General features: G+C 44.4%; 1 protein-coding gene across 5 annotated transcripts in view; it reads left to right on the forward strand.

Annotated features, from left to right (window-relative positions):
* The window catches only part of LONP1 (lon peptidase 1, mitochondrial), a 571,467-nt gene that overhangs the window by 296,388 nt on the left and 256,048 nt on the right, over positions 1–19,031 (forward strand). The window lies entirely within an intron of this gene.

Here is a 19,031-nt window from a genome sequence, read left to right on the forward strand (position 1 = left end):
GTTTTGATTTTGTGGTCTCTTTTCTTCCTGGAACTAAGAATGTCAAGGCAGACGCCCTCTCTAGGAGCTTCTTTGCTGATTCTCCTGTGGTGACCAAGCCTGCTACCATCTTAGGCAAAGGGGTAGTTCTTTCTGCCATCTCGCCCGATTTGAGACTTGCTCTGCAAGAGTTCCAGGAGGACAAACCTGAGCGTTGTCCCAGTGGGAAGTTGTATGTTCCTGACCAGTGGAAGAAGAGAGTGATGTCTGAAGTTCATTGCTCTGCATTGGCTGGTCATCCAGGTATTTTTGGTACTAGAGATCTGGTGAGTCGCTCTTTTTGGTGGCCCACCTTGTCTCATGATGTCAGGAATTTTGTGCAGTCCTGTGGGACTTGCTCCCGGTCTAAATCTTGTTCTCGCTCTAGTGGGTTGTTGGTGCCTTTGCCCGTCCCCAGGAGGCCATGGACCCATATTTCAATGGATTTCATCTCTGATATGCCGGTCTCTCAAAGAATGACTGTTATTTGGGTGATTTGTGATAGGTTCTCTAAGATGGTTCATCTTGTACCACTCCCTAAGTTGCCGTCTTCCTCTGAGTTTGTGCCCCTGTTTTTGCAACAGGTGGTTCGCTTGCACGGGATTCCTGAGAACATTGTATCTGACAGAGGAGTTCAGTTTGTGTCTAGATTTTAGAGGACTTTCTGTTCCAAGCTGGGAAGTCAGTTGTCCCTCTCCTCTGCTTTTCACCCTCAGACCAATGGGCAGACAGAGAGAACAAACCAGACCTTGGAGTCGTATTTGAGATGTTTTATTTCCGCTGATCAGGATGATTGGGTTTCATTTTTGCCCTTCGCCGAATTTGCTTTAAATAATAGAGCTAGTTCTGCCACTTTGATGTCACCTTTTTTTTGTAACTTTGGGTTTCATCCTCGATTTTCTTCAGGGCAGGTGGAGCCTTCTGCCTGCCCAGGTGTTGACACTGTGGTGGAGAGAATGCACCAGATCTGGGACCAAGTGGTGGATAAGTTATCTCTCCCAGGAAAAGGCCCAGCGGTTTTCCAATCGACATAGGACCATTGGTCCCCAGTTTAAGATTGGTGATATGGTGTGGTTATCATCAAAAAATATTGCTATGAAGGTGGCGTCTCCTAAGTTTAAGCCTAGATTTATTGGACCTTACAAGATTTTGGAGATTATTAATCCGGTCTCTTTTCGTTTGGCTCTTTCTGTCACATTTAAAATCCATAATGTGTTCCATAAGTCCTTGTTGAAGAGGTTTGTTGAACCAGTTGTTCCTGGGGTGGCACCTCCGGACCCTGTATTGGTTGAAGGTAACATGGAATATGAGGTAGAGAAAATACTGGATTCCCGTCTGGCTAGACGGAGACTCCAGTATTTGGTTAAGTGGAAGGGTTATGGTCAGGAGGATAATTCCTGGGTCTCTGCCTCTGATATTCATGCCAAAAGATTGGTGCGTGCCTTTCATCGGGCTCACCCTGATCGCCCTGGTGGCGTGGTTGAGGGTTCTGTGACCCCTCCTCAAGGGGGAGGTACTGTTGTGAGTTCATTTTCCCCTTCGTCACTGAGGTCTGGTGAACTCCCTATTCTGGTAAAGGAAGGTAATGAGCCTGATTATCAGGCACCTGAGCCTAATGATGATGACTGGCTGAGTGGAGTCACTGACTGGATATAAGGCTGCCGACGCCCTTCTGCCCTGCGAGTGATTTCTCTGTGGACTTCTAGGACACCAGTCTGATTCCTGCTCCTCTAAAGCTAAGTTTTCTGCTTTGCCGTTTTGCATTTGTGTTTTGTTTTTTGTTTGCCTTGCTTTCCTGGATTCTGCCATTCCCTGCTGGGGTGAGCTGAATCTCCTTTTGCCTGTTGCTCTGTCTTCAGAATATTCCTGAGTACTGACATAGTCTTTTTGAAGCCTAGCGTCTTCAGGGCCTTTTTCACTGTCAGTCTGTTGGCTCTTATTTTCATAGGGTTTTTCACGGATTGCAGACAGCAGCCTTCCTGTCCTTTCCTATCTAGTTAGCTTGGGCCCCGTCTTTGCTCAGTCTATCTTTCTGTCTGTGTTGTGTTCTTTCTTTTTGCTTCACCGTCATTATATGTGGGGGGCTGCCTTTTTCTTTGGGGTCTGCTCTGGGGCAGTTTAGATTTCCCTTTCTGTCTTTAGGCTATCTAGTCCTCCGGCTGAGATCGAGGGGTCTAGGGCATCGTAGGAACCCCCCACGGCTACTGCTAGTTGTGTTGATAGGTTCAGGGGTCTGCAATCCGATAGCTGCCAACCTCTCTGGTTTTCTGGACTTAGCTTGCATTTCTGTTTTTGCCTCCTACGGTGACTCAATCATAACAGTGCACACTTCTCCAGGCATCTTTTGCGGTATAACAGATATTGCGGACATGACAGACATGGCGGGCATGACAATCGCGTCCACTTCTTCGTCCCTTGCCTTGAGCCTTGCCCATTGTAAATGGAGTAGAATATTATACACGTTCACTACAAAAGGGAGATTTGGGAGTCAACTTGTATGTGATACGTGTGCTTGAAAACAACACTTTTACCTATCTGGACTTTACATAAAAATGTTTTTGCCCTTATCAGATCTAGTAATTACGTTAAGTGACTGCACAAAAAATACCATGTTTTGGCCTAAACTGGCCAAACTTTGAGCACACACAGACATGAGCAGCCACTGAGATACCACTACGACAAATGTGTGCCCTGTGCTTTTTTTTAATTTTGGGCTAACTAGTGCTATTTATCAGTACTATGACACACAGGCCGAAAAAAGTTTTAAACTGGCCAAACTATGAGCGCACACAGATATGAGCTGCCACTGAGATACCACTACGACAAATGAGTGTTTAATTTGTTTTTTGGCTAAATACTGTTGTATATAAGTACAGTTTCACCCAGGACAAAAAACAAAAAAAAAAAAAACGTAAACTGGCCAAACTTTGAGCACACACACCTATGAACTATCACTGAGATGCCACTACGACAAATGTGTGCCCTGTTTTTTTGTTTTTTTTTTTTTTTTAATTTTTCGCTAAGTAGTGCTGTATATCAGTACTGTGACACACAGTCCAAAAAAGGCCTAAACTGGCCAAACTATGAGCACACACAGATATGAGCTGTATTGAGATACAACTACGACAAATATGTGCTCTTTTTTTTTTTTTTGGCTAAATACTGCTGTATTTAACTACAGTTTCACCCAGGTAAAAAAAGAAAAACCTCGTAAACTGGCAAAACTTTGAGCACACACAGATATGATCTGGCACTGAGATACCACTATGACAAATGTGTGCCCTGAATTTTTTTTTGGCTAAATCCTGCTGTATATAAGTACAGTTTCACCCAGGACAAAAAAAAAGCAAAAAAAAAAAAGCTGTTAACTGGCTAAACTTTGAGCACGCAGATATGAGCTGCCACAGAGCTACCACACCAAAAAAATGTATGCCCTGTATTCCAGTTACACCTGGGGCTAGCTATATATGGCCAATATATCCTACAGGCAGCAGCACCAGACACAGGAAGGGAATGGACCCTCTTGATGTATGCAATGATGCCTGCAGGCCTTGCACTGATGTGTATAGTGCGACGTACACCACCCTGCCTACCTAACACTGGAACCTATATTCTCCAGAATTAGTCCTTATAAGGACTGTTGGTTTAGCTGAATTTCAGTAGTTTAGGATGATAGACCCCACACTAACTAAATACCCAATTCTGACCCTATATCGGCAGCAGCTCTCCCTACACTATCTCAATCCGGAGCTGAATGCGCCATGCAGGGCTGTGTCCGGTCTCTTATACCCCTGATGATGCTGTGCGGCCAGCCAATCACTGCGTGACCACAACAAAGATGGCTGCGGTGTTTCATTGCCTGGCAAACAATCCCTGCATTGTGATTGTGTCTGGAGACCAAAAACAACAACAAAGATGTACTAGTCCAAAATAGTTATATTAATGCAAGTGTCATCAGCATAGAGATGGTACTGGAAACCAAATCTACTGATTGTTTGACCAATAGGGGCAGTGGAGATGAGGGGGCCTAGGACTGATCCTTGAGGAACCCCAACAGTAAGGGTAAGATGAGAGGAGGAGGAACCAGCAAAAGATACAGTAAAGGAGCGGTCCGAGAGATAGGAGGAGAACCAGGAGAGAACGGTGTTCTTGAGGCCAATGGAATGGAGCATAGTGAGGAGGAGCTGATGATCCAAAGTGTCGAATGCTGCAGAGAGATCCAAGAGAATTAGCATGGAGTAATGACCATTTAATTTAGCTGTTAGTAGATCATTAGAGACTTTAGTGAGGGCAGTTTCAGTAGAGTGTAAAGAGCGGAAACTGGATTGGGGAGGGTCGAGAAGAGAGTTATCAAAGAGATAGTGGATAAGACGGAAGTGGACCAGGCGTTCCAGGAGTTTAGAGATGAAGGGAAGATTAGAGACCGGTCTATAGTTAGCGGCCCAGTTTTGGTCGAGGGATTTTTTTTAAGTAGTGGATGTATGATGGCATGCTTAAATGAGGAGGGAGAAATACCAGAAGAGAGAGAGAGGTTAAATATTTTAGTTAGGTGAGGGGTGACAGCAGGGGAAAGGGGCTGGAGTAGATGTGACGGAAATGGGTCACTGGTGCAAGTGGTTGGGCGAGAAGATGTAAGGAGCCTGCTTACTTCTTCTTCTGTGACTGGTTCAAAATCAGAGAGTGAGCTAGATGCAGTGGGGGAGGGAGGACAGTGCGTGGTATGAGGTGATTGGGAGATAATTTCCTGTCCGATCTGGTCAATTTTTTCTTTGAAGTAATTCGCCAGATCGTCAGCTCGAAGCTCCGTGGTTAGGGCCTGTACTCTTGGGTTGAGTAGAGAATGAAAAAGTGTCATTCGTTTAGGGTTATTGGACAGTGAGGTGATTAGGGTGTTGAAATAGGTTTGTTTTGAGAGGTGAAGGGCAGTGTTGTATGTACGAAGCATAAACTTACAATGGATGAAATCTTCGTGTAGATTGGATTTTCTCCACAGACGTTCGGCGCATCTGGAGCACCGCTGCAGGAAACGTGTGTGCAGGGTGTGCCAGGGTTGTTGCCATCTGTGTTGTGGTGTTCAATGTATAGGAGGTGCAAATTCATCCAGGGCACTTTGAAGTGTTTCGTTGTAATGCTTCAATGCAGAATCAGGACATGAGAGGGAGGAGATAGGGGCCAATGAAGACTGCAAGTTCTGGGTGTTAATGGCCTGTATGTTTCTATAAGTATGGACAGTGGGGGTGACCTGAGTGGCCAAGCAGTTTTTGATAGAGAATGAAAGAAGGTTGTGGTCAGAGAGCGGAAGAGGGGAGTTGGCAAAATCATCCACTGCACAAAGCCGAGAGAAGACCTAGTCGAGGGAGTTTCCGACTTCATGCGTTGGAGAATTAGTAAGCTGCGAAAGGCCAAACGAGGAGGTTAGAGATAAAAGGTGAGTGGCAGATGGGGAGAGAGGGGAAGAGCAATGGGGATGTTGAAATCACCTATGATGAGGGTAGGGATGTCACAGGAGAGAAAATGTGGAAGCCAAGTGGCAAAATGATCCAGGAACTGATGGGAGGGGCCGGGAGGATGATATACCACTGCCACTCGCATGGAGAAGGGCAGTGTAGAGTCTGATGGCATGGACCTCAAAAGACAGGAAGACAAGTGAGGGTACTTGAGGGATAACCTGAAAGGTACATTTTGGTGATAGGAGCAGACCAGCGCCTCCACCTGCTCTATTATCTGATCTTGGGGTATGAGAGAAGTGTAGTCCACCATATGAAAGAGCAGCAGCAGCTGTAGTGTCTGACTGCTGGATCCAGGTATCAGTAAGAGCCAGAAGGTTAAGAGAATTAGAAATGAAGAAGTCATGAATGAAGGAGAGTTTGTTACACACTGAGTGAGAATTCCAAAGGGCACAATTAAGAGAGACAGATGGCATGCAGGGAATATTAAAAAGATTAGAGGGGTTTCTGAGTGTAGCAGTTTGACTTTCTATAGCATGGGGGACCAGGGTTGGGAGCAATGTCTCCTGCGACTAGGAGAAGGAGGATAGAAAGAGTGAGCAGATGGTTAAGTGATTTGTGAGAGCGTCTCTGATGTTGAATGGTGGGACTGAATGGATCTGTGCAAATTAGCAATGTGAAAAGAGCGTGAGTGCTATACATAGGAGAGGAAAGGAGTGAGGGGCCGATATGGATGGAGTGTAGAGAGTTAATGCCAGGGTGGTGGATGTGTGTGAATGCAGCGGCCAGGATATAAATTACACAAATGCATATGAAAAATATTCAGAATTGAGAGTCCTCAGTGGTTGGTACCTTTTAATGGCTAACTGAAAAGATGGTAACGCATTGCAAGCTTTCGAGACTACTCAGGTCTCTTCATCAGGCATTGACTAGTACAAAATCTGAAGAGTCACATATTTATGCACAATACAGCACAGAAAAAAATGCAATAGATAAGACAAGTGACGTGAAGCAGTATTATGATTATGGGAGAAACATAAATATTGGACCAGTACATAGATAAGGAGTCCGGATGTTTTATAGTCCTCTGATTGGGGTCTCCTAATGTGTTGTGATGCCTCCACAAGGTCCTAGGAGCAAATTCCTTAATTGATGTAAAAAGACATAAATCCATGCGACACATTCATTCCAGCACTGAGTGTCAAAGGTCGTCATAAATTTATACTCCCAGACTCTTCGCTCTCTCTGAGACTTGAAGTTACCTTTCAATACCAGTAATTTCATATCCATGTTGCTATTGCATTTTTTCTGTGCTGTATTGTGCATAAATATGTGACTCTTCAGATTTTTTATTAGTCAGTGCCTGATGAAGAGACCTGAGTAGTCTCGAAAGCTTGCAATGTGTTACCATCTTTTCAGTTAGCCATTAAAAGGTATCAACCACCGAGGACTCTCAATTCTGAATATTTTTCTATCTACTTGCTAACACGGTACAAAGATATACATCTTTCCTGTACACAAATGCATATGGTATATATTTGTTGTGATCCAAATGTACAGGGAGTAGATGTATATAAATCTGCCATATCTTCATCCTCATCAGATGAGGAGTTTGACAAGTATTTGGATGACATGGAGCAGGCAAAGTGTTGCCGCAAGGAAAAAGATTTCACTCTGTCTCCTATAGCAAGCAGATTGACCATATTTCAGCAAAATGTTTCACATGCTCTCAAAGAAATAGAAAAATTCAACCGTTCATCATAACTGACTGTGCATGAGGCAATTCCATTATACCCGGAAATTGTTAGAGATGTGCCTCCAACCCAAGTTAGTGTAGAGAGGTTGTTCTCTAGCCTTAAAATTATTAGGTCAGATTTGAGGTCATCTATGAAGGAGGATCTCATGGAAGCAATTGATATTTCTTAGAACAAATTCATAGACTGCACAAATGTTATTTAGTAAGTTTTTGTTGAAAACTGTGTTTTTTTGCCACTTACATAGTTTATTACATAGTGTTGTATAATATATATATACACACATACAATATATATGTAATCGATATTATAGTGTATTACATATTTACAATTTAGTACAGTTTTTTGTGTTCTAAAGTTGTATTCCAATAAATATATATTGTTCTATCTAAATATCTTGATTATTGTATCATAAAAATGATTAAATGTCTGATGTTCACATTGTACTACAATAAATTTTTTACTTAAGTATAAGCAATATATGTTGGAGTCGGTGTAAGGGAAATTGAGGAGTCGGAGTCGCAGGTTTGGCTTACCTACTCCACAGCCCTGCTGGACAACCTGCAACCCCCATGCATACAGGAACCCCGTGCTAATGCCGACCCTAGTGGGCTTAGTCCGCTCTAAAGGGTCACGTCTCTGGCACAGTACATGGCCTCTTTGGCCAAGGCTGTAGATCCTCTCGGCTCATGAGTGTTTCTCAGGGCCGGACTGCGGCAACGCAACTATGCCTCATGCGCAGTGTGACTACAGGATTTCACATCCACAGCGCAGACTACCTTCCCCAGTCATTCTCGTGCCTCGGCGATAAAGGGGATGTAGCTCAGTGGTAGAGCGCATATTTTGCACCGCAATCCAGGTTTCACACCTCCCCTCACTAGGAGTTTGCACGAACATGACTCAGAATACCAGTCTTATGTGACCGTAGACCCGGACTCGCTAGTACAAGGAGTCTCTACATCCTCTAATTGATGCGGTCAATAGGGTCCTGAAAGTATAAGAATCACCCGGTACTAATCCAGATCACACTTCTCTTTCACAAAAAGGAAAAAAAGACATAGAAGCTGCTCAGACAAGTGTTTCACAGGGCAAAAGCCGCCGGAAGCCATGTACCCTCTTTTTTGCATCAAAGGAGTGGACTAAGTCCCCTGCACTGGCTTCACCATATCACTGCTCACTTCCAGAATTCTCCTGCCCCTCTCTGATGGCTCATCCATTAGAAACCCCTCTAATCGACAGACAATCTTGCTCGTTCAGTCTTTCAGGCAGCTGGAGCAGCACTCTTCCCTTCCTTTGCACCAGCTAGTGGCAAGACCTATGGTAGCCTGAGCGATGCCTCTATCTAAGACCGGTCCAGACATTAGCCTACCTCCCGAAGCGGTCAGTCTCGCTTACCACATTGCCCGTGCCGGGGATTACGTTGTGCAGGCTGCCCTAGAGGCAGCTAATTGTGCCGCTCTTGCAGCTGTAAACACGTTACCATCAGGAGAGCCCTATGGCTCCGGGAGTAGCGAGCACACTCCACTTCCAAGAAATCTCTAACCTCCTTGCCTTACTAGAACGGGCGTTTATTTGGAAATAAACTTGACCAAATTATATTTAACCCTATTGGAGGAGCAAGCAAATTACTCCATCAACTTAGGCTCAGTCACCTTTTTTTCGGAACCTACGCCCATCTCCTGCTCAGGGATAGGCATTCTCAAACTTCATTCAAGCCCACTTATTCCTGGAGAAACTGACCCTCCCGGTCCGGACACAAGGGTACCTCTCCCCGCGAGTTTTCTGCTTAGTCTCTCACTCTGGTATCCAGAGAACATAGGACAAGGTGGGGAGCCGTCTGCTCTTCTTTTGTCACATAGATACATATTCAGGTCTGACCAAGATTAAGGGGTCTGAGATCTGATGTCCTCTGGATACAAAATAGATTTTGCGTCTCCTCCGCCAACACGCTTCTTCCAGTCGTGTTTTCCGAGGACAGAGGCGCATGCAGTTTCATCTTAACAAGCCATATACGCTCTACGCAACATTGGCGTCCGAGTCCCAGTTCCTCACAAAGATCAAACCTATTCATAGTCCCAAAGAAGGATGGAGCCATGCGTCCCATCCTAGTTTTAAAGCTGTTAAACTAGTTCGTTAAAGTGCGTTATTTCAGAATGGAATCTCTCCAGTCTGTTATCAGCTCGATGGAATCAGGAGAATACCTCGCGTCTGTTGTCATCAAGGACACATATCTCACACTCCAATTTTCTCAGGTCACCAAAGCTTTCTGCACCTTACCATCGGAGAAGAACATTTTCACCCCATGGCCTTGCCCTTCAGTCTCACCTTTTCCCCAGACCATTCACCAAGGTCAGGGGTGCAGTCATGTCCTTTATGCGCTCTCGTGGCATGGTAATTCTGCCTTATCCCTCATCAAGAGATCGTCCGGGTGGGCGAGCCTTTGCGGAGAGTGTCAGTGTCACGGTGGACACGCTTTCTCCCTCTCTCGTCTGGGTTGGCGTGAACCTAAACAAGCCCGCTACAGCCCCACCCCAGCAGATCTCCTTTTTGGAGATGATCATGGGTACTTCCCTGAGAGTTGGCAATTCTCCCTCAAGAAAAGATCTGGACGCTGATCTGGGGAGGCCGGCAGTTTTTCTCTTGCCCGCCCACATTCCTTACGGTTCAACATGCAGGTCCTAGGAAATTAAAAAAACAAAAAATTGTGGCTCGAGACAGTACTGTTCGCCCAATTTCATCTCAGTCCTCTACAGCAGACATTGCTCTCACTTGGAACGTAAATCCATCCCCCCCGGACCACCGGTTTCGCCTGTCTCCCCAGTTCAGGCAGTTTCTTGGATGGTGGACATCAACGTCCTCACTGGGTCAAGGAATGTCCTTTCTTTCGGTTCACTGGCTAGTGGTGACCACCGACATCTGTCTCCCGGGTTGAGGTGAGATTTTTTTTTTTTTTTTTTTGGTCACCACATGACTCATGGACACTGGTCCATTCAAGAATCCAGTCTCCCGATCAATATCCTCGAGATTCGGGCAATCAAAATGCCTTCATTGTTCCCATCGACCTTTCACCAGCTGTTCCTTTTGGATCCAGTTGTACAACGCCATGGTGGTAGCATACATTAATTGTCAAGGGGGCACAGGGAGTAGAAGAGCGATGCTCAAAATAGCACACATTCAACCATCTCGGCAGTTCATATCCCAAGAATAGAGTATTTAACGACAGATTTTCTCAGCCGTCTTCGTCGGGCCTCGGCAAAGTAGTCCCTTCATCTGGAAGTTCGTTCCAGTAGATTTGTCAGCGCTAGGGTACTCGAGACGTAATTCCCATGGCTTCCAGGCTAAACGTCAAAGTTCCGGCATTGGTCGGTCAGCCATGAGACCCATTAGCCTTCGGGCGGATGCTCTGGTGCTTCCGTGTCATCTGTTTCACCCCCCTTACAGTTTCCACAGTTTCTGATAATCCCAAAGGTCATCCAAAAGATCAAGCGGAGGGTATCCCGGTGAATCTCGTTGCACCAGACTGGCCACGCCTATTCACATGCTGCCCTTGGCAGACAATTTCTGCAATCGACAGTAGCGCATTTGTATGCCAGATTAATCTTTGGGTGCATAAGGTTTCAGCTGTTGTGCTGTTTCCCGCCCATGGACTACTTTAGGACGTCCCATGTTCCTGTGTCCCCCAATGAGGCGAAGGAGAAACAGGGATTTTTGTGCGTACTCAACGTAAAATCCTTTTCTCCGAGCCAATCATTGGGGAACACAGCACCCACCCTGATTAGCCTGTTGCCTTGTGGTTGTCCTTTGTCTCTTTGACATGTTGCATTTTTTATTTGCTATCTGTGAACTACTGCTTTAGCACCGAACTGGTTCAGGATAGAGCCAGTAGAGGGTGTATACTGTGGAGGAGGAGTCAATTTCTTTGTGTATTTGCTTAGTGTCCTCCTAGTGGCAACAGCATAACACCCATGGTCCTGTGTCCCCCAATGATTGGCTCAGAGAAAAGGATTTTATGGTGAGTACACACCAAAATCCCTGTTTTTAATCACAGCTTTCAAGCATCTTGGCATGCTTTCCACCAGCCTTTCACACTGCTTTTGGGTGACCGTATACCACTCCTGCTACAAAAATGTAAGCAGTTCTTCTTTGTTTGATGGCTTGTGACTATCCATCTTCCTCTTGATTACATTCCAGAGGTTTTCAATTGGGTTCAGGTCTGGAGATTGGGCTGGTCATAACAGGGATTTGATGTGGTGGTCCTTGATCTATACATTGCTTGACCTAGCTGTGTGGCATGGCGCATTGTCCTGCTAGAAAAACCAGACCACAGAGTTGGGAATATTGCCTGAGCAGGAGGAATCGACTGTTTTTCCAGGATAACGTTGTATGCGGCTTGATTCATACATCCTTTGCAAAGATTAACCTGCCCAATTCCAGTCTTACTGAAGCATCCCCAGATCATCACTGATCCTCCAGCAAATTTCACAGTGGGTACAAGACACTGTGGCTTGTATGCCTCCAGGTCTCCTGTGTTAGACGACAGGTGTTGGGCAAAGGTCAAAATTAGACTCATCAAAGAAAGATTACCTTACGCCAGTCCTCTATGGTCCAATCCTTATGGTCTTTGGCAAACTTCAGCTTGGCTCTCCTTTGCTTCTCATTGATGAAAGGCTTTTTTCTTGCTTTACGTGACTTGAGCCCTGCCTCTATGAGCCTGTTAAGAACTGTTCTTGCCATGTACTTCAACCTAGCTGCCATTTGCCATTCATTTTGTAGGTCACTTGATGTCATCCTGCAGTTGCTGAGTGACATTCAAATAAGGCAGGGATCCCCAACCTGTCGCTCGGGAGCCATATGTGGCTCGTGATCTCATGAATTGTGGCTCACGGCTGTCTGCTAGCTTGGTGCATTAGCTCCAGGTCTAGCAAAGAGCTATGAAGAGTGCATCTCAGAATGGTGAATTTTGTGATTAGTCCGGCACAGAAGAGCAAATCTGGATGCACATATACTGGTGTTAGGGGTTTAGAGATAATTTAATGATGGTACACTGGAGAAAGGATGATGCTATCGGTCGGAGGAGGTGCTTGAAGCTGGATACAACAGTGTGGTGGGAGTGGTTGATGGGAGAATACTGAAGGGGGATTATGGCAACGTTTGGATCTTTGTATGGTGCTTCTGTGCCACTAATATGAGGGAGTGTGGGACCTGGATTTGGCTTGCGACCATCTCTCAAAGCTGAACATGGCTTGTACCCTCTCTCAGAGCTGGATCTGGCTAGCAACGCTCTCTGAGCTGGATGTGGCTCTCAAGGTCACAAACGTTGGGGACCACTGGAATATGATGACGGTCATCCCGGTCAGTGGATAGTCGTTTTCGCCATCTGCCGGGCTGTAGCTTTGTTGTCCCCAATGTCTGCTGTTTGACCTTGTTGTAATGGACTGCATTGTGTAATGACCAATTTTTACAATTCTGACCACTATCATTTTATGAGGTTATAACTCCGGAACGCTTTCATGGTTCCTGCTGATTCTGAGATTATTTTTTCGTGACATATTGTACTTCATGTTAGTGGAAAAATTTCTTCGATATGACTTGCGTATATTTATGAAAAAAAAAACGGAAGTATGGCGAAAATTTTGCAATTTTCTTATTACAACAGATAACTATATTGTAATACAGTCTGACACACTCTAGACAGATACAAAATGTAATGTAAAAAGCAGATTAATACATCTTCCTTTTTTAATATAACTAGCCCCTTAACTCAATAACCCACCCCCCTACCCCCTTCCTTCCCACCAATCCATCCCAATATCGTTTTATACTTCAGCTAATACATCACATCTTGGTAAACTAAAACATAGCTTTTCAGATGCACAACTTTATAAATATGAATTTCTCTCCCAAACAATCAAACTGGACCCAGCCTAGCCTGCAATAACTCCTGATTTGGAGAGCCACACCTGGATAGTCCATCCATCCGCCCCAAACATTTTCAAACTTTGTATGGTGCCCTCTCTTAATATATATATTCCTTTCCATGAGAACAATAAAATGAACTTTATTGACGAATTCTTTTTTGACTGGTTGTCTTTCATCCAACCAATGCATCGCAATAAGCTTCCTGGCAGCATACAACAATCTTGCAATAGCCAATTTCTCACATTCATCTTCAGCAATATCATCCACACATTCCAAGAGGCAAGTCAGCGGGCTACGCACAATATTTACCCCCATCACTTCTTGAATCAAGTTAAGTACCTTCACCCAAAAGGGCTGCAGGCGAGAACACGACCACATCATGTGCATAAGGTCCGCTCCTTCCTCCGAAAACCTCGGACATTTTGAGTCCCCCCTCAGTCCCGCCTTCATCATCCATAACGATGTCCTGTATACTATACACCAAATATAACTGCGACACCGTCTTAGCCTCACTCAGAGACCTTAGGAATATATTGTAATATGGACTCTCATTGAGATTCCGAAAAGGAACCCAAGTCTGCCTTCCATTTTTCCAATTTTTAAACTTTTAATTTTTATGCCCTTAAGTCAGAGAGATATGTCACACAAAATACTTAATAAATAACATTTCCCACTTGTCTACTTTACATCAGCACAATTTTAGAAACAATTTATTTTGTTAGGAAGTTATAAGGGTTAAAAGTTGACCAGCGATTTCTCATTTTTACAACAAAATTTACAAAACCATTTTTTTTTTTAGAAACTATGTCACATTTGAAGCCACTTTGAGGGGTCAATATGACAGAAAATACCCAACAGTGACACCATTCTAAAAACTACACACCTCAAGGTGCTCAAAACTACATTCAAGAAGTTTACGTGCTTCACAGGAACTGAAGCAATGTGGAAGGGAAAAGTTGACATTTAACTTTTCTTTTTTTTTTACAAACATTTTAGTTCAGAACCATTTTTTATTTTCACAAGGGTAAAAAGAGAAAATGAACAACAAAATTTGTTGTGCAAATTCTCCTGAATACTCTGATGCCACATATATTGGCGTAAACCACTGTTTGGGTGCACAGCAGAGCTTGGAAGGGAAGGAGCGCCGTTTTAAATTTCAATGCAGAATTGGCTGGAATTAAGATCGGACGTCATGTCACATTTGGAGAGCCCCTGATGGCCTAAACAGTGGAAACCCTCCACAAGTGACACCATTTTGGAAACTACACCCCTTAAGGAACTTATGCAGATGTGTGGTGAGCATTTTGAACCCCCAAGTGCTTCACAGAAGTTTATAACGCAGAGCAATAAAAATAAAAAATCTTTTTTTCCCTCAAAAATGATTTTTTAGCCCGCTATTTTTTATTTTCACAAGGGTAACAGGAGAAATTGGGCCCCAAAAGTTGTCCCATTTTGTTCTGAATACGATGATACATGGGGGTAAACCACTGTTTGGGAACCATTGTTTCTCGAGGGGAGAAAGCAACACGCAAAATGCACATCGGGGTACCGCCACCACTTAAGGTAATGTAGGGAAACCTCCTCTCTATAACTATTTCTGTATTTTGGCCACCTTGATTAATCATATACTTTTAGGCTGTCAACTCTTTGGATTTCCCCTGTTTACCTTTGTTTATTTGAGCTATACTTCCCTTGGACATCAGGGTGTTTCCTTGAGCCTTCATTGTTACATATTACCGTATTGTTCGGACTAAAAGACGCACCGGACCATAAGACGCACCCCAATTTTCAGTAGGAAAATAGGGAAAAAAAATGTGTCAAATGGGGGTCCGTCTTACAGTCCGAATTCAGCTTACCTGGGAAGGGATCCGGCACAGGTGGAGAAGTAGTCACAGGGGTCATTCAGTGGTCTAGGCTCGTGCTGGGGCAGCTGCGCTGGGGTAGGGGCAGCTGTGCTGGGGCAGCTGTGCTGGGGCAGGGGCAGCTGTGCTGGGGCAGCTGTGCTGGGGCTGGGGCAGGTGGGCTCTGCGGTGGTGGCAGCGGGCGGCGCTCTGCGGTGGTGGCAGCGGGCTGTGCTCCGGTGCAGGGGCGGCGGCTCCGCCGGCATTTCTTCGCAGCCCGGAGGCCCCCGCACTTCCCTTGCTGGCCGCCGCCATGTTGCGGTGGCCTCCGGGAGCATGGACGCCGGAAAGATGGCCGCCGGTCCGGGGACGGCGCATGCGCGGGATCAGATCTCGTCCCTAGATCTCGGGGGATGAGATTCAAATCTCGGCAAAGAGATCTCATCTCCCGAGATCTCGGGACGAGATCTGAAGCTGCGCATGCGCCGTCCCCGGACCGGCGGCCATCTTCCCGGCGTCCATGCTCCTGGAGGCCACCGCAACATGGCGGCGGCCAGCAAGGGAAGTGCGGGGGCCTCCGGACTGCGAAGAAATGCCGGTGGACCCGCCGCCCCTGCATCGGAGCACAGCCCGCTGCCACCACCGCAGAGCTCCGCCCGCTGCCACCAGCCACAAGGTTAGTACTGTGTATTGCGACCATAAGACGCACCCCCCACTTTCCCCCAAAATTTTTTGGGAAAAAAGTGCGTCTTATGGTCGGAAAAATACGGTATATTTTGGGATCCTTTTTTGACACCATATTATATGGGGAGATGTTTCTTATGTTTAGAATCTAATTGGACATTTCTTCTGATTGATGTAAGCCTATTATATATATATATTTCTGTGAGGTTTTTCTTTTCCCACATACTACTTAAACACTTTTAATGGGCTTTCTTGATATTCATTAGCCTGCTTAGGCCTCTTTCACACTTCAGTTATTTGCATCAGTTACAATCCGCCAAAAAGGCAGACAAGCGGATCCGTTCTGAACTGAAGTGAACGAATGGCACAGGATCCGTTTTTAGACGGATCCTGAAAATGAGGAAATTTAAAGGAACCGCTGGCCGGGAAGAGAGAGAGAGATTTTTTTTTATTTTCCGGCACCCAGACAGATTTTGGGGTTAATTCAGTGTCTGGAGGATGCGCCGGAAAAAAAAACGTTGCAAGCTCCGTTTAGAAATCTTTGAGGATGATGACGGACACTAATATTGTGGCGGATCCTCAAAAAAACGGATGCAACGGACGGCAATCAATCAGGATCCGCCAATAATGAAAGTCAATGGGAAAAAAACGGATCCGCAAAGAAAAATGACGGATCCGTTTTTTTTCAAAATTGGCGGATCTTGACTGATTGTCAAAAACGGAAGTGTGAAAGAGGCATTACCTTGACTGAGTCGTTTTCTTGTATATTGTGTCTCCATTCTTTGCACATTTTGTTAATGTAAGTTTTTAATATTGTTCCAATAAAATCTTGCTATTTTACATATTTTTGGCTTATAGCTTCTTTTTCTTTTTGATTGATTTATGCCTGATTTTTGAAGCTGCCTCTAGGCATTAACTTTTTGGGACTGCATTATAAGAGATGACCTGCAGAAATATATTGTAGATGATTATATAATGGCAGACAGTCAGCATGAGTTCATAAAGAATATGTTGTGTCTAACTAAATTGTTGGGTTTCTATAAGGAGGTAAGTGCAAATCTGGATGTTGGTAATGCTGCTGATGTGATTTATGTGGACTTTGTATAGGCATTTGATAATGTTCCACATAACAGCCTTATACTGAAGCTGCAGAAGCAAGGACTGTGGTAGACTATATGCTGATGGATAAGCAATTGGCTAAATGACAGGAAACAAAGTTGTCATAAATGGTATGTTCTCCAAATGGGATAAAGTCAGCAGTGGGCTACCACATGGACCTGTGCTAGGACAAATTCTTTTTAACCACTTTTATTAATGACCTTGTGGAGAGGATTGAGAGTAAAGTCAGTCTTGGGCTGACCGCACCAAACTATGTAGGATATTAAATCTGACCTTAACATTTCAGTATTACAAAACGATCTGAATAAGATGACTGAATGGGCAAAAACTTGGCAAATGAGATTTAATGTACTGTAGATAAATGTAAAGTAGTGCACCTAGGATGGAGTAATCCTATTACTGCATATACATTAAATGGGAGTATACTCAGGACGACAGAACAAGAGAAAATCTTGGGTATTCTGGTTACAAGTAAGCTGAGCAGCAGTATTCAATGTCCAGCAGCAGCCACAAAAGCAAATAATTTTAGGATGTATAAAAGAGAGAGAAAATCCTGCAATCCCAACGTATTATTACTCCTTTATAAATCACTGGTGAGGCCACATCTAGAATATGGGTCCAGTTTTGGGCTTCACATTTTAAATAGGATATTCAAAAGTTAGAATCAGTTCAAAGATGGGCAACTATATTATTACAAGAGAAGAAAGTTGGGCTTGTTTAGGCAAGGTTCACATATCGTTAATGCAGTCTGTTCAACGCATAGCGTTGACGAACTGCATTAACTCTACTCCCATAACGCGATTGCGTCATGTCATCCCGCTAGCGCAGATGCTTCATCTGCGCTAGCAGAGATGGACCCCCGGACGCTGCAGCCCGTGTCCGAGGGTCCGTAACAGAATGACAGAACATCGCTAACGCATGCCGATTATGGCATGCGTTAGCGATACGCTCGTCTATTGTCGTGTATGGGTGCGTTAACGCATCCGTTACATAGCGTTAATGCAGCTATGTAACGGATGTGTTAAACGCACACCAGGCCTATGTGAACCCAGCCTTAGCTTGGAAAAAAAAGATTCCTCAGAGGAGATCTCATTTACATGTATGAATATATGTGTGGTCAGTACAATACACTGGCACTTGACTTATTCCTGCCAAAGGCCATACTTAGGACATTCATTGCGGGTGGAAGAAAGACGATTCTGGCAGCTAAACAGGAAAGGGTTCTTTACAGTTAGAGCAGTCAGACTGTGGAATGCCTTACCACAGGAAGTAGTAATGGCAGACATTAACAGGTTTTAAAAAAGGGCTGGATGATTTCCTTGATACGCATAACATTGTGGGTTATAGTTAAATTTGTAACAAAATGTACAATTGGTGGAGACAGGTTGAACTTGATGGATCCAGGTCTTTTCTTCAGTGTCACCTCCTTTGTGTAAAGAGGACAAATTTGTTGGAACTGGCAAAGCTTCTGCCCTATTAAGGGCAGTCCTTATCGTGCCCTATAACGGAGGCCCTGTATTCTTCCTACGTGCGTCCCAATGTGTTTCATCACTCAAGAATCATCAGGGGACCTGGAGCACAAATTAGGTCTTCATATTAGTGCAAAGTATAAAGGGCAACTCCTGAGGTTTTCCTTCCATTCAGGAAGGCAGGCCTGGAGCTTGGGATTTCATTCTATTATAGCCCCAATAGGGATCTACAGGGCAATATCATTGTTCAGACTTACTTGCATGCTGTCATCGCTAGTGAATTGCCTCCTGAACCTCACTTTTGACAACAATTAGGTGCGATCACCCCATTTTTATTAAGTATCTTCTCTCTTTACCCAAGGGGTCATGTATTCACTCATCTTTGTAGTATTTTTTTCCCTTTTTTTTTTTTTTGTCTCTGCAAACATATTCCCCACATGGGGCCTCTCTGTTCCTGACCACTGTTGCAACACTGATTTTGGTTAGAAGTATATTATTTCTCCAAATCGTTTAATGAACTGTTTCATACTTGCAGACAATTTTGTATGGGTTATAGAATCTTGACTTTCTAGTACAATTCTCAGTGTACTGTTATTATTGAAGTTGGAAGCCTTCCTTCATTATATTTTTAGGCAGCACTATTTATTAATAAATCTATTAAAGGTTATGTTTTATCCTCACATACTCACAGCAAGTAACCTAAAACATGCTGTGTGACCCACAGCCAAGAGGGAAGGGAAAAATTCCTTTGGAGCAAAGCTCAATCTAAAAAAAACGTAG

The sequence above is a fragment of the Dendrobates tinctorius genome, unplaced genomic scaffold, assembly GCF_039654945.1.
Source record: "Dendrobates tinctorius isolate UK_male_01 unplaced genomic scaffold, ASM3965494v1 ptg000092l, whole genome shotgun sequence".
NCBI lineage: Eukaryota > Metazoa > Chordata > Amphibia > Anura > Dendrobatidae > Dendrobates > Dendrobates tinctorius.